We start from the raw sequence: 12,672 nt of genomic DNA on the forward strand, positions 1-12,672 counted from the left end.
TTAATTAATTTGGGACTGGGAATCCCATTGCCAGCTCTTTTTGCAAAATTATTGGATAAGCGGATGTGCCACTAGTCCATATGAGAGTCCGTCAAAAGTAAATGACAAGGTTGAAAGCTAAACACCACATACTTCCTCATGAGCTATGAAACATAAACACAAATTGAGAAGCATTTTGAAGGTTTTAAAGGTAGCGCATGAGAATTTACTTGGAATGGTTTGAAATGCCATGCATAGGTATTTATGGTGGACACTTTTGGAACAACTTGGTTTTCAGGTGTTTGGAAGCACGAGCAGCGTTCCCGCTCAGTACAAGTGAGGGCTAGCAAAAGACTAGGGAGCGACAAATCAAGAGAGCAGTAACTGTCATAATCATGCTTGCGGCAAAATAAATTAACGGAGGCATAAAAATGATACAAGAACTCTGAAGCAATATAGATCATCGAGGCTTAATTGACTTTTTGTTCAGTCATATGCATGCGTGAGCATGTGCCAAGTCGATATAAATGAATTATTCAGAGGAGGATACCACAATGCCATACTTACTTATGAATAAAACAATGCAACAAACATCCATGACATGTTACTCATATTAATAGATTGGAGCTAAACATGAGAGATCATAAACTACTAGACTTTCTCAAATAACATATACCTCACATGAACCAACTAAGCATGCTCACATGGATGAGTATATGTACAAAAATGAAAACAAATAGAGTTCATACCAGCCTCTTACCACAATCAGATTGCCGTAGATCGTCATTATTGCCTTTTCACTTGTGCAGCTTGGATAATATGAAATGAAAACCACGCTCCAGCCACCGAAGACCATTGAACTCATAAAGAACTTTACAAACCAAAGAAGAACAGCAAATATTTTTGGTGTTTTCAAATTGCAAATAAGAATAAGAGGAAACAAATAAACAAAGTAAAATCTTTTTGGGTTTTCTTGTAGCAAACTAGCAATAGCAAATAAAGCGAAACAAATGCAAGAAACCAAAGCAAACAAATGGTGAAGAGAAACAACAGAAATATTTTTGGTCTTTTTGTGTTTTGGGAAAGAAACAAAACAAAAACAAGAAATAGCAAACTAAAAGAAACACAGAAAAGCGAAATGGCAGAAATCTGCCAAAACCTGATAGCAGTACAGAAATCGATTTTTACAAAAATCTTACGTTGCTCAGCTCGAAAAGTGTTCAACTAATGAAAGTTAGATAACAACCTGGGGAACCTGCACAAAAATTGGCAGCTCAAAATGACGCTCTGGCTATTTTTAAGAATTTTTACGGTAACATTCCAGAATCTGTTTTCAGGCAGCACTTCCCCAAATATCATCTTCCTCTCATTAGAAAACCACTCAAACGAACAAAACAAGTATGTACAAGTATCCAGCAACCATAATATGCAAAGAATGAGTGATGCCGGTATACCTCCCCCCAAGCTTAGGCTTTTGGCCTAAGTGGAGTTCAACCCCAACGAGGGTCGTTGTTCCTCGCCGGTGGGTAGTCCATGGAGTAGTCATAGTAAAGTTCCTGTGCAGAAGAAAAGCGTGGAGGCTCCGCATATCCACCATGTTGATGCGAGGAACTTGCTGCATCGGATGATGAGTCGAGGTGCTCCTCGACCTCCGTGTCGTCTCTTGCATGTTGGCCTCCTCTCTCTATGTGTGCATCCAGTGCACCTTCTGTGACCGACCAATCTCCGCTGGAATCAAGGTTAGACAGAACAGGCGCAGGCAATCTTACTAGTTTCTCAGTTTTCTTAGTTATTCTCCAGACTTTCTTATAAAATTTCATCTTGTAAAACAGGTTACCCAAGTTGGAGGAATCTGAAACAAATTCATGTTTAATCATAGAGGCTATGTTAAGTTTTTCTATGGGGAATGGAATATCAAAATGATGAGGTTCTACATTATGAAAAGCTAGTAAACGAGAGGCGATGAGACCTCCACAAATTCCACCTTTCTCACGGTTAGTAGCAAGTCTATAAGCTATCAATGCCCCCAAATTATAAGTCTTACTATTTTGCAGTGCCGCAGCTAGAAAAGCCAAATCCGGGATGGAAAGTTTACCACCAATCTTTTTAGCAAGAACGCATTTGGTAATAAAATAGGCAAAGTAGCGGATAGCCGGGAGCTGAATACTAGTGATTTTACCATTATCCCCTAAGAAACTCCTTCCATCGCAAATCATCTTGAAGAGGTCCAAGAGTTCTTGCGGCGATCCCCTTATCTTCTCGCATGACCCCCATTGCGGTACTCTAATTGCTGCACAAAAAACACTAAATGGCAAGTTGACAGCTTTATTGTAAATTTTATACTGGACCGTGGGGTTAGATCGCGACCAATTGAACTTGAAGTCCTGCACAAAAGACATAGTTAATTTTACATATTGTCTTGGCTCTCCTTCAACAAAGTCACTCAGCCCTGCACGAGAAATTAGACTTTGAACATCTTCAAGTATTCTCGCGCTTCTCATGAAATCCGCGCACGGGTAATAAGAGGGGTATACTCCCTCTTCACGATTAACTCTCATAACTTGTTGGACTTCCAATTCTTGCTGGTTCAAGTGATATCTATTCCACTCCATTTTCTGAAATTTCAACAAACAATATAAAATTTTGATTTGGTGACATATAATTGAGGGAAACTACCATAGGAACTTGCTAGAGTACTAATCATGCATCAAAACTAATTTCTACCACTTAGAAAAAGCATGCAAGCTCACCAAACATGTTACCTACAGCAGCAAAATTTTCAAGATATACTCAACCAAACAAAATTCTACTTGGATGGGTGGAGGAGTCACATACCAAGGAGCAAATGTGCCAAATTTCAGCAAGAAATCTGGGCTGAGCAAAGAGATCGAGAAATCTGGAGTTCTGGAGCAAAAACGCGAGTGAGAGGAACTTGGTACGAGTTTTTTCGGGAGAGAGAAAGTGCTGGGAGAAAGAGATGACAAAGTGGGGCAAGGAGGGGCCCACACCACATGGTGGCGCGTCCACCACCTTGGCCGCGCCGGCCTGTGGTTTGGCGCCCTCTGGTGCCCCACAGGTCATCCTCTGGTGCTCCCAGGTGCCTCATCGAAAAATAGGACCAACGGTATAATTTTTGTGAATTTTTGAAAACTTTGAAAAATGCACATTTCTGGGTATTTAATTTATTATTACTGGCTAGGAAAAATTTTGAAATCTTCAAATAACTAAGGAACCTTGCAAATTAAAGATGCTACAGCAACTAGAACAAATGGAGGAAGAAAGAGATGTTGTTTACCCTCTCTATGCATGTAAAAGGTATTCGTTAACAAGGTTGATCAAGTCTTGTCACCAAATAAATTTTACATAGCATAAGAAGAAATAAACCTCAAATCAATCATGTTACCTTGAATTGTATTGATATGGATCCAATCACGAGAGTTTGATATTCTTCCTTAGGCTCATATATAGGACAATCAATAGTTCCAACTTTGATAGTTCTCACATTAGAAATAGTATTAACTCCACACGCTTTCTCAATCCTCTTGGGAAAATAAACGGTATGCTCCCTATCATCAACATTGAAAGTAACCTTTCCTTTATTGCAATCAATAACAGCCCCTGCAGTGTTAAGAAAAGGTCTCCCAAGAATAATAGACATATTATCATCTTCAGGCATTTCCAACACAACAAAATCAGTTAATATCAAGCAGTTAGTAGTAACTTGAACAGGAACATTCTCACATATACCAACAGGAATAGCAGTAGATTTATCAGCCATTTGCAAAGATATATCAGTAGGTATCAACTTATCTAGGTAAAGTCTCTTATAAAGAGAAAAAGGCATAACACTAACACCGGCTCCCAAGTCACATAGAGCAGTTTTAACATAATTATTCTTAATAGAACAAGGAATAGTAGGTATACCTGGGTCGCCCAACTTCTTTGGAATTTTGCCATTGAAAGAGTAATTAGCAAGCATAGTGGAAATTTCCTCATTGGGGATTTTCCTTTTGTTAGTAACAATATCTTTCATATACTTTGAATAAGGAGGCAATTTAATAGCATCACCAAAGGGATTTGCAAGAATAAAGGTTTCATCCAATCGCAAAATTTATTATAGTGTTCTTCTTCCTTTGATTTTAGTTTCTTAGCAGGAAAAGGCATTTGCTTTTGCACCCAAGGTTCTCTTTCATTACCATGTTTCTCAGCAATAAAATCTTCTTTAGTGTACTTTTTATTTTTAGCATGCTTTTCAGGTTCTTCTTCAACCTCTTCTTTATCAGGAGTATCATTCTTATCATTATCTTTATCATGTTCATTACCACTTTCAGTTTCAGCATCAGAAATAGAAATACTATTAGGATCATTAACAGGTTCAGAGGATTCTACAACATTTTTATGTTTCTTCTTCTTTTTCTTCCTAGAATGAGCACTAGGTTCAATGTGTTGAGAATCTTGTTCAATTCTTTTGGGATGCCCTTCAGGATATAGAGGATCCTGGGTAGAGACACCACCTCTAGTTGTTACTTCATAAGCATGTTTCTCTTTAGAATTATTCCCTAACAAGTCATTTTGCACTTTAGTGAGTTGATCAATTTGAGTTTGAATCATATGAAAATGTTTAACAAGCATCTTAACATCATTGGAGGTTCTCTCTACAATATCATGCAATTCACTAATAGCTCGAGAATTTTCCATTAAATGATTCTCTACTCTCATATTAAAATTTTCTTGCTTAACAATATAATTATCAAACTCATCTAAGCATTGTGCAGGAGGTTTCGAATACGGAATATCCTCCCTCGTAAAGCGTTGAAGGGAGTTTACCTCAATCATGGATGAAGGGGGAATTATCTCACATATATCTTCTATAGGAGGTAGATTCTTCACATCTTCAGATTTAATACCTTTCTCCTTGAGAGACTTCTTGGCTTCCCTCATATCTTCATCATTCAATTTAATTAAACCCCTCTTCTTCAATATTGGCGTTGGAGTTGGTTCAGGCGTAGTCCAATCATCATGATTCCGGCTTATTTTAGCCAATAATTCTTCAGCGTCATCCGGAGTTCTTTTCCTGAAAACACAACCAGCACAACTATCCAGGTATGCCCTAGACTCAATGGTTAGTCCACTATAAAATATATCAAGTAAATCATGCTTTTCCAGATCATGATCAGGCCGAGCTCTAATAAGAGAGTAGAATCTCGCCCAAGCCTCAGGCAATTTCTCTTCATCTCCCTGGTCAAAATTATAAATTCTCTGCAAAGCAATATGTTGAGCACTAGCAGGAAAGTATTTGCGGAAGAAAACATCAAGCAATTCTTTTGGACTTCTAATAGAATTAGGTGGCAAATTATTATACCAAATTTTAGCGTCATCCTTTAATGAGAATGGAAAGATTTTAGCAACAAAGTAAGTACGCATCTTGACATCATCAGAAAACAAGCTACTAAGAGTAGATAACTCAGTCATGTGTTCAACAGCACTTTCTTTTTCAGTACCACAAAAGGGTGTTTTCTCAACAATAGCTATATGAGATAGATCAAGAGAAAAATCATAATCTTTATCCTTAATGTTTATGGGAGATGTGGCAAACTTAGGATCAGGAGACAGTTTATATCTAACAAAGCATGTTACGCAAGCAACTTTTTAATTTTTCTTGCATCAGTAGTAGCATTGCATTTTTCAATAAAATCATCATTAAGCTCCACATAATCTTCATCAGGATCATCACTAAAATAATCAAGTTCAGGTGAATTAACAGGTGTAGTAGCATTAGGAGTTTCAGTATTTTCAATTTGTCTAGACCTAGCAATTGTAGCATCTAGAAAGGATCCCAATGAACCACTATCATCAAGCACAGCAGAAGCATTATCAATATTATGAGAGTTTTCAGATTCAGCAGAAGTACCCGCATGCGAAGCATGTGGCGGTGAAACAAGTTTATCAATCACAGATGGTGAATCAAGTGTAGCGGAGGTACTCAGAATTGTACCTTTTCTTGTAGTGGATGGCAATATAGCGATCTTAGTATCGTGAGGTTTACCCATGATGGAGAATTTGTGGCGAACAATATTAATCCAAGTGAACTTCCAAATAAAGCTATGCTCCCCGGCAACGGCGCCAGAAAATAGTCTTGATGACCCACAAGTATAGGGGATCGCAACAGTCTTCGAGGGAAGTAAAACCCAATTTATTGATTCGACACAAGGGGAGACAAAGAATACTTAGAAGCCTTAACAGCGGAGTTGTCAATTCAGCTGCACCTAGAAACAGACTTGCTTGCAAGAGTTTATCAGTAGTAACAGTTTTATAGCAGTAGCAGTAGTGAAATAACAGCAGCAAAGTAACAGAGACAGCAGTAGTGATTTTAGTAAATAGCAGGATTAAAATACTGTAGGCACGGGGACGGATGACGGGCGTTGCATGGATGAGAGAAACTCATGTAACAATCATAGCAGGGCATTTGCAGATAATAATAAAACGGTGTCCAAGTACAAAGCAATCAATAGGCATGTGTTCCATATATAGTCGTGCGTGCTCGCAATGAGAAACTTGCACAACATCTTTTGTCCTACCAGCCGGTGGCAGCCGGGCCTCAAGGGAAACTACTGGATATTAAGGTACTCCTTTTAATAAAGTACCGGAGCAAAGCATTAATACTCCGTGAACACATGTGATCCTCACATCACTACCATTCCCTCCGGTTGTCCCAATTTCTGTCACTTCGGGGCCATCGGTTCCGGACAGCGACATGTGTATACAACTTATAGGTAAGACCATAAACAATGATTATCTTCATGAAACAATAACATGTTCAGATCTGAGATCATGGCACTCGGGCCCTAGTGACAAGCATTAAGCATAACAAGTTGCAACAATATCATCAAAGTACCAATTACGGACACTAGGCACTATGCCCTAACAATCTTATGCTATTACATGACCAATCTCATCCAATCCCTACCATCCCCTTCGGCCTACAGCGGGGGAATTACTCACACATGGATGGGGGAAACATGGCTGGTTGATGGAGAGGCATTGGCGGTGATGGCGGCGATGATCTCCTCCAATTCCCCGTCCCGGCGGAGTGCCAGAACGGAGACTTCTGGCTCCCGAGACGGAGTTTCGCGATGTGGCGGCGTTCTGGAGGTTTTCTGGCGACTTCGACTTCTCCCCGTGCGTTTTTAGGTCGAGGCTGATAAATAGTCCGAAGGAGGGCGTCGGAGGCCGGCCGAGGGGGCCACACCACATGGCCGCGCGGCCCCCCCTGGGCCGCGCCGCCCTATGGTGTGGGGCCCTCGGGCCTCCACCTTAATTGTCCTTCTGGCTCCGTCAGTATTCTTGGAAAATAGGGCCTTCTGCATAAATTCCGAGGATTTTTCCGAAAGTTGGATTTCTGCACAAAAACAAGACACCAGAACAGTTCTGCTGAAAATAGCGTTAGTCCGTGTTAGTTGCATCCAAAATACACAAATTAGAGGCAAAACAATAGCAAAAGTGTTCGGGAAAGTAGATACGTTTTGGACGTATCACTTCGCCACCGGCATACTCCTCCACAACGTAGCCTTGATCGTGTTGGATGTCCACCCACCTGATCCGCTCCCCCGCTGCCCTCGCCACCGACGGATCTGCTTCACCGCCGACCTCGCCACCGACGGATCTGCTTCACCCCCGACCTCGCCACCGACGGATCTGCTTCACCCCCAACCTCGCCACCGACGGATCTGCTTCACCACCGACCTCGCCACCGACGGATCTGCTTCACCGCCGACCTCATCCACAGCGTAGCAATCAACGCCTTTCCGGTCGACGCACCGGATCCTCTCCAACCGAACCGGGTCTACTTCACCGCGGCCCCCCTCCACGGAAGCCGATCTATTCCACCGACTACCTCGGCGCAGCGGCTGTATCAACTTCACCGAATCCCTTGCCAGCCAACCAGATATGCTTCACTAATGCCCGCTTCTACTGAAACAGGGTCGATTCATCTTCTCCCGCGTTCGCTGCCGCTGGAGTGCAAGTTGCCGCCCCCGTCCACCCCGCCGCAGCTTGGTTAGTACGCTGGCCCGTTAGATCGCGGTGTTTCTTTAGCCATGTTTTGTGTAGTTATTTGCAGATCTCATATGCCATTAACTTTCTTGATGTGTTGCTTCGCATGAAGTTCGTTTAAATATTGTACAGTACAAAAGCATTATCCGGTCGCTACCATCCTGTTCATTCTACTGACACCTGTGTGCATCCACATATTTATAGCCTTATACCCATTCATTTGCTGCCAACTGTTTTTGTACTGCATGCTATTGTCGCACTGCTTTTATAGTCATGATATGGGCATTTCCAATCTGGTTGTTCTTATACCACGTCATTAGCTCACCGCTAGCCGCTAGCTGTTTTCTCGTGCCTGCTATTCTCACACTGCTTTTATAATCATGCTATGTGCATTTCCAATCTGCTTGCTCTTATACCTCGTCATTAGCTTATAGCTATTTTTTCCATGAATGCTCCTGTCGCCCAGCTTGTATAGTTATTGCTGCGTGCATGTCTGGTCTTTGTATTATCGTAGACTAACTTGTCAATGTTATTTTTCCTAGGGATTGATCATGCGAACCACTTATTAGAACATCCAACATTAACAGCTGGGACGCTAGGGAAGGTTGGAATCTGAGTTCTTGGTTGGTAATTTTGGCAGTTTACTTCCGTTACTATCTATAACCTATATGCATTGTTTCTTATGCAAGAGATTAACAATTGGAACCCTGCCATAGCAATGCCATTCATGCTTTACTATGTTTCTGCCTATTTGATATGCTTGTCTTGGAGCAACTGCGAAGGTGATTTGAACCTGACATTTGGTCATTCTTAATGCCAGTTTACTTTATGTGGAAATCCTTGGCATTACCCTACTCTAAATCTGGATGTCTGAATTCGTATCTCATGCAAAGCAACATCTAGTTGGTTTTAATCTGATATCTGGTAAATATTGGCTTATTCATTTGGCAGCTCAAGTTTTTTGTTATTTGAAACCAGCTGACTTGGTCTTAAATGTGATATCTAAACACAGATTAAGGACAATGGAGCAGGAGGATTAGCATTTCACTTGATGGCTGAACCTAAAATGACAGGCATGTCGACTACGACTAGTGCATGCAAGAGAAGGTCCTGCAGCGAGCCAGTATGTGCTTAGTACATGTATCATATCTTATCTTGTGCTTATTTCTGCTACATGCTGTTATCTGATCTCTACATTGCATAATACATGTTTGAATAGTTAATTGTTGTAACTATGTTTGCAATATTACCAGAATGCAGTTTTAATGAAGCAATCATCATTAGAAGATAGTCGCCAAAAAAGGATCTGTAGCGACCCTGTGCAACATTATGATGTAAGTCTGTGCTTAGTAAAAGTTCCATACATTGTCTTATTTATGCAACTTGTTATTATCTTATATCTACATTGCATAATAAATGTTTAAATAGTTCACTGTTGTAACTATGTTTGCAATATTACTAGAATGCAGTTGTAATGAAGAAGCCCTTAGTAGAAGATAGAGGGCAAAAAAGGTTCCGGGGTGAGCCTATGCAACGATATAATGTAAGTCTGTGCTTAGTACTTGTGACTATCTCATATCGACAATGCTTAATACATGTTTGCATAGTTCATCGTTTAACTCTTTTTGCATTATTATCAGAATGCAGTTGTGATGAAGCAATCTTCTTCATCAGAAGAGAGGCCCACAAAAAGTTCTGATATTTCTTCTGATGCATCCTCTCATAGCCGTCAACCTAGACCATTCGTTTCATCAAACAGTAAATATCTCAAGGCTGTACTTTATGAAAGACATGGTATTGCTGCTTTAAGATCTGTAGCTGATATGTTGACAAAGAGTACACAAGATTCAATCAAGGCGATTGCTAAATGTCAACGTGTTATTGATGATGCTAATAGAAGTCCTCCATGATTATATGTAATTTTTTTATTTGGGCACATTAATTGCCTTGTAATTTTCCTAGTTATTTTATTTGTGTATGTAATTGTGTGTATCATTGATAACATATTTTAGGCTCATGAAATTTAATGCAAGTTGACTAGTCAAACAACCAGGGCCCTACAACAGATTGGGCCGGCCCACTTACAGTAGTGTGGGACCCACTTTCATTTTGGGTCGGCCCACTTAATTATTGGGCCAGCCCAATTGCTTTAAGTGGACCTCACTCACTAGCTCGGCCCGGTAACAGGAAAGTGGGACCCACCTACTTATTGGGCCAACCCGATGGGTCCCACAGGTTACTTGGGCCGGCCCGTTAACACGATAGTAGGCCCCACTTTTACTATTGGGCCGGCCCGCCAACCTGTTGGGCCAGCCCACTTGCATTATGGTGGACCCCACTTACTAACTGGGCCGGCCCGGTTACACGAAAGTGGGCCCCACCTGCTTATTGGGCCAGCCCACTTCCTATATGGTGGACCCCACATACCAAATGGGCCGGCCTTTTAACAGGAAAGTGGGACCCACCTGTGTTTTTGGGCCGGCCCACTAGCTTGTTGGGCCAGCCCATTTGATCTATGGTGGACCCCGCTTACTAAATGGGCTGGCCCGATAGCAGGAAAGTGGGACCCACATGCTAATTGGGCCAGCCCAATAACTTCTTGGGCCGGCCCACTTGTTTTATGGTGGACCCCACTTGTTAAATGGGCCGGCCCGATAACAGGAAAGTGGGCCCCACATGTCTTGTGGGCCGGCCCTTTTGCCTGTTGACCGGTCAAACGAGTGCATTCGGCCCGGCCCACATGCTTAGTGGGCCGGCCCATTTAAATTTTGACCAGTCAACCTTAGAGGTTAGGCCCGGCCCACGTAACTAATGGACCAGCCTAGCTATATAGTTGACCGGTCAAACTAAGTCAGCTGGCCCGGCTCGCAAACTCAATGGACCGGCCCGCTTAAGGCGTGGCAGGCCTCGTGTGGGCCTACCATCTACCACGGGGTTTCAGCCGGTTAACGCCATTAACTGCCAGTTAACGGCGTTTGCCACGTGTCAGTTTGCATGACATCAGCAGTCAACGGGCTCCCGGAAACACTTCTGCAACGGTCCGATTTTTCGTGGTGGAAGGGCGCCCGAGCGCCACGGACCGAAAAAAACGTCGTAGGACTTTGCCTGACGCAGTTTCGACCACAGAACCCATATCGTCGGGTTAGGCCCATAGGCGACGAAAAATGGCGGCCCTTAGTGGATGATTTTGGGACGTTGTCTATTTGAACTTTTCTTGTAGTGACTAATCCATGATCCTACCATGAAACTCATGGTATTCATTCTACTTCATTCTTGGAATCATGACAAGTATCTCAACTCTAGAAATGTTCCCTAGTTTCCATTTTCTATATTCTTCTCTATTCAAATTATTATACATCAAAACTAGAGAAGAGAGAGTTCTATATTTATTAGAGAAGAAATGTCAACTTTGAGCTAAACCTTGAATATATGCATCCAATTAATCACATCATTATTTTGGAGCATACCCTTGAGATATTATTCAAGACATTATCTAGAGAGAGAACCCATTTATGTTAAACATAGATATCGATGATCACATCATTCTCTATGGAGCCTAACCATATGTTATTATTAAAGTCCTTCCCAAATGAGAGAAACTATAGATACCAACATTAGTTACACCTAATAAAGGGTCAAGGATAATTCTTGAGCTAAAGCATTAGGGTATACTCTATCTCATCTTGAAGTGGTGAGATAATCCAATATGAAAGTGAACAAGACTATATCCATGAATTGATGAAGTAAAGTAGAGACTAATTCAACTAATTTATCCAGGTGGAGACTTAACCCTTTCAGACCTAATGAGATCTTGAGAGTACACCATAAACCCTAGAATAATCCATTCCTATATAAGAGTTCAAACTATGGTGTTACCTGATGACGGGGATCGCAACAGTCTTCAAGGGAAGTACGTAAAACCCAAATTTGTTGATTCGACACAAGGGGAGCCAAAGATTACTTATAAGTCTTGACAGCGGAGTTGTCAATTCAGCTGCACCTGGAAAAAGCACAAGCAATATGGTGATGTGAAAGCAGTGGTAATATGATGCGGCGCCAGAAAATAGTTGGTACTACTTTGATGGCGTGTTGACAGGGAAATGTGATGCGGCAGTAATGTGAGAGCAATAATAACACAGCAGTAGCAGTAACACAGAGGAGATGGCACTGGAAAATATCCCAGCGCGTAGTTGATTGAAAAGCAATGATGATGAAATAAAGGACCGGGGTTCCCGACGATCTACACTAGTGGTAACTCTCCAGATAACAAGTGTTGGGTGAACAAATTACAGCTGGGCAATTGACAGAATTGAGTTTAGCATTAAGACAAAATATCCAGTCTATTAATATCGTAGGCATGTTTTCCATATATAGTCATACGTGCTCGCAATGAGAAACTTGCATAACATCTTTTGTCCTACCAGTCCGTTTGCAGGAGGCCTCAAGGGAAACTACTGGTAATTAAGGTACTCCTTTTAATAGAGCACCGGAGCAAAGCATTAACACTTGGTGAAAACATGTGATCCTCATATCAAAGCCACCCCCTCCGGTTATCTCAATTCGAGATCACTTTGGGGTCTCGGGTTCCAGATAAAGACATGTGCATACAATTTGTAGATACAATCTAAGCAACAATTATAG

The sequence above is a fragment of the Lolium perenne genome, chromosome 3 (assembly GCF_019359855.2).
Source record: "Lolium perenne isolate Kyuss_39 chromosome 3, Kyuss_2.0, whole genome shotgun sequence".
NCBI lineage: Eukaryota > Viridiplantae > Streptophyta > Magnoliopsida > Poales > Poaceae > Lolium > Lolium perenne.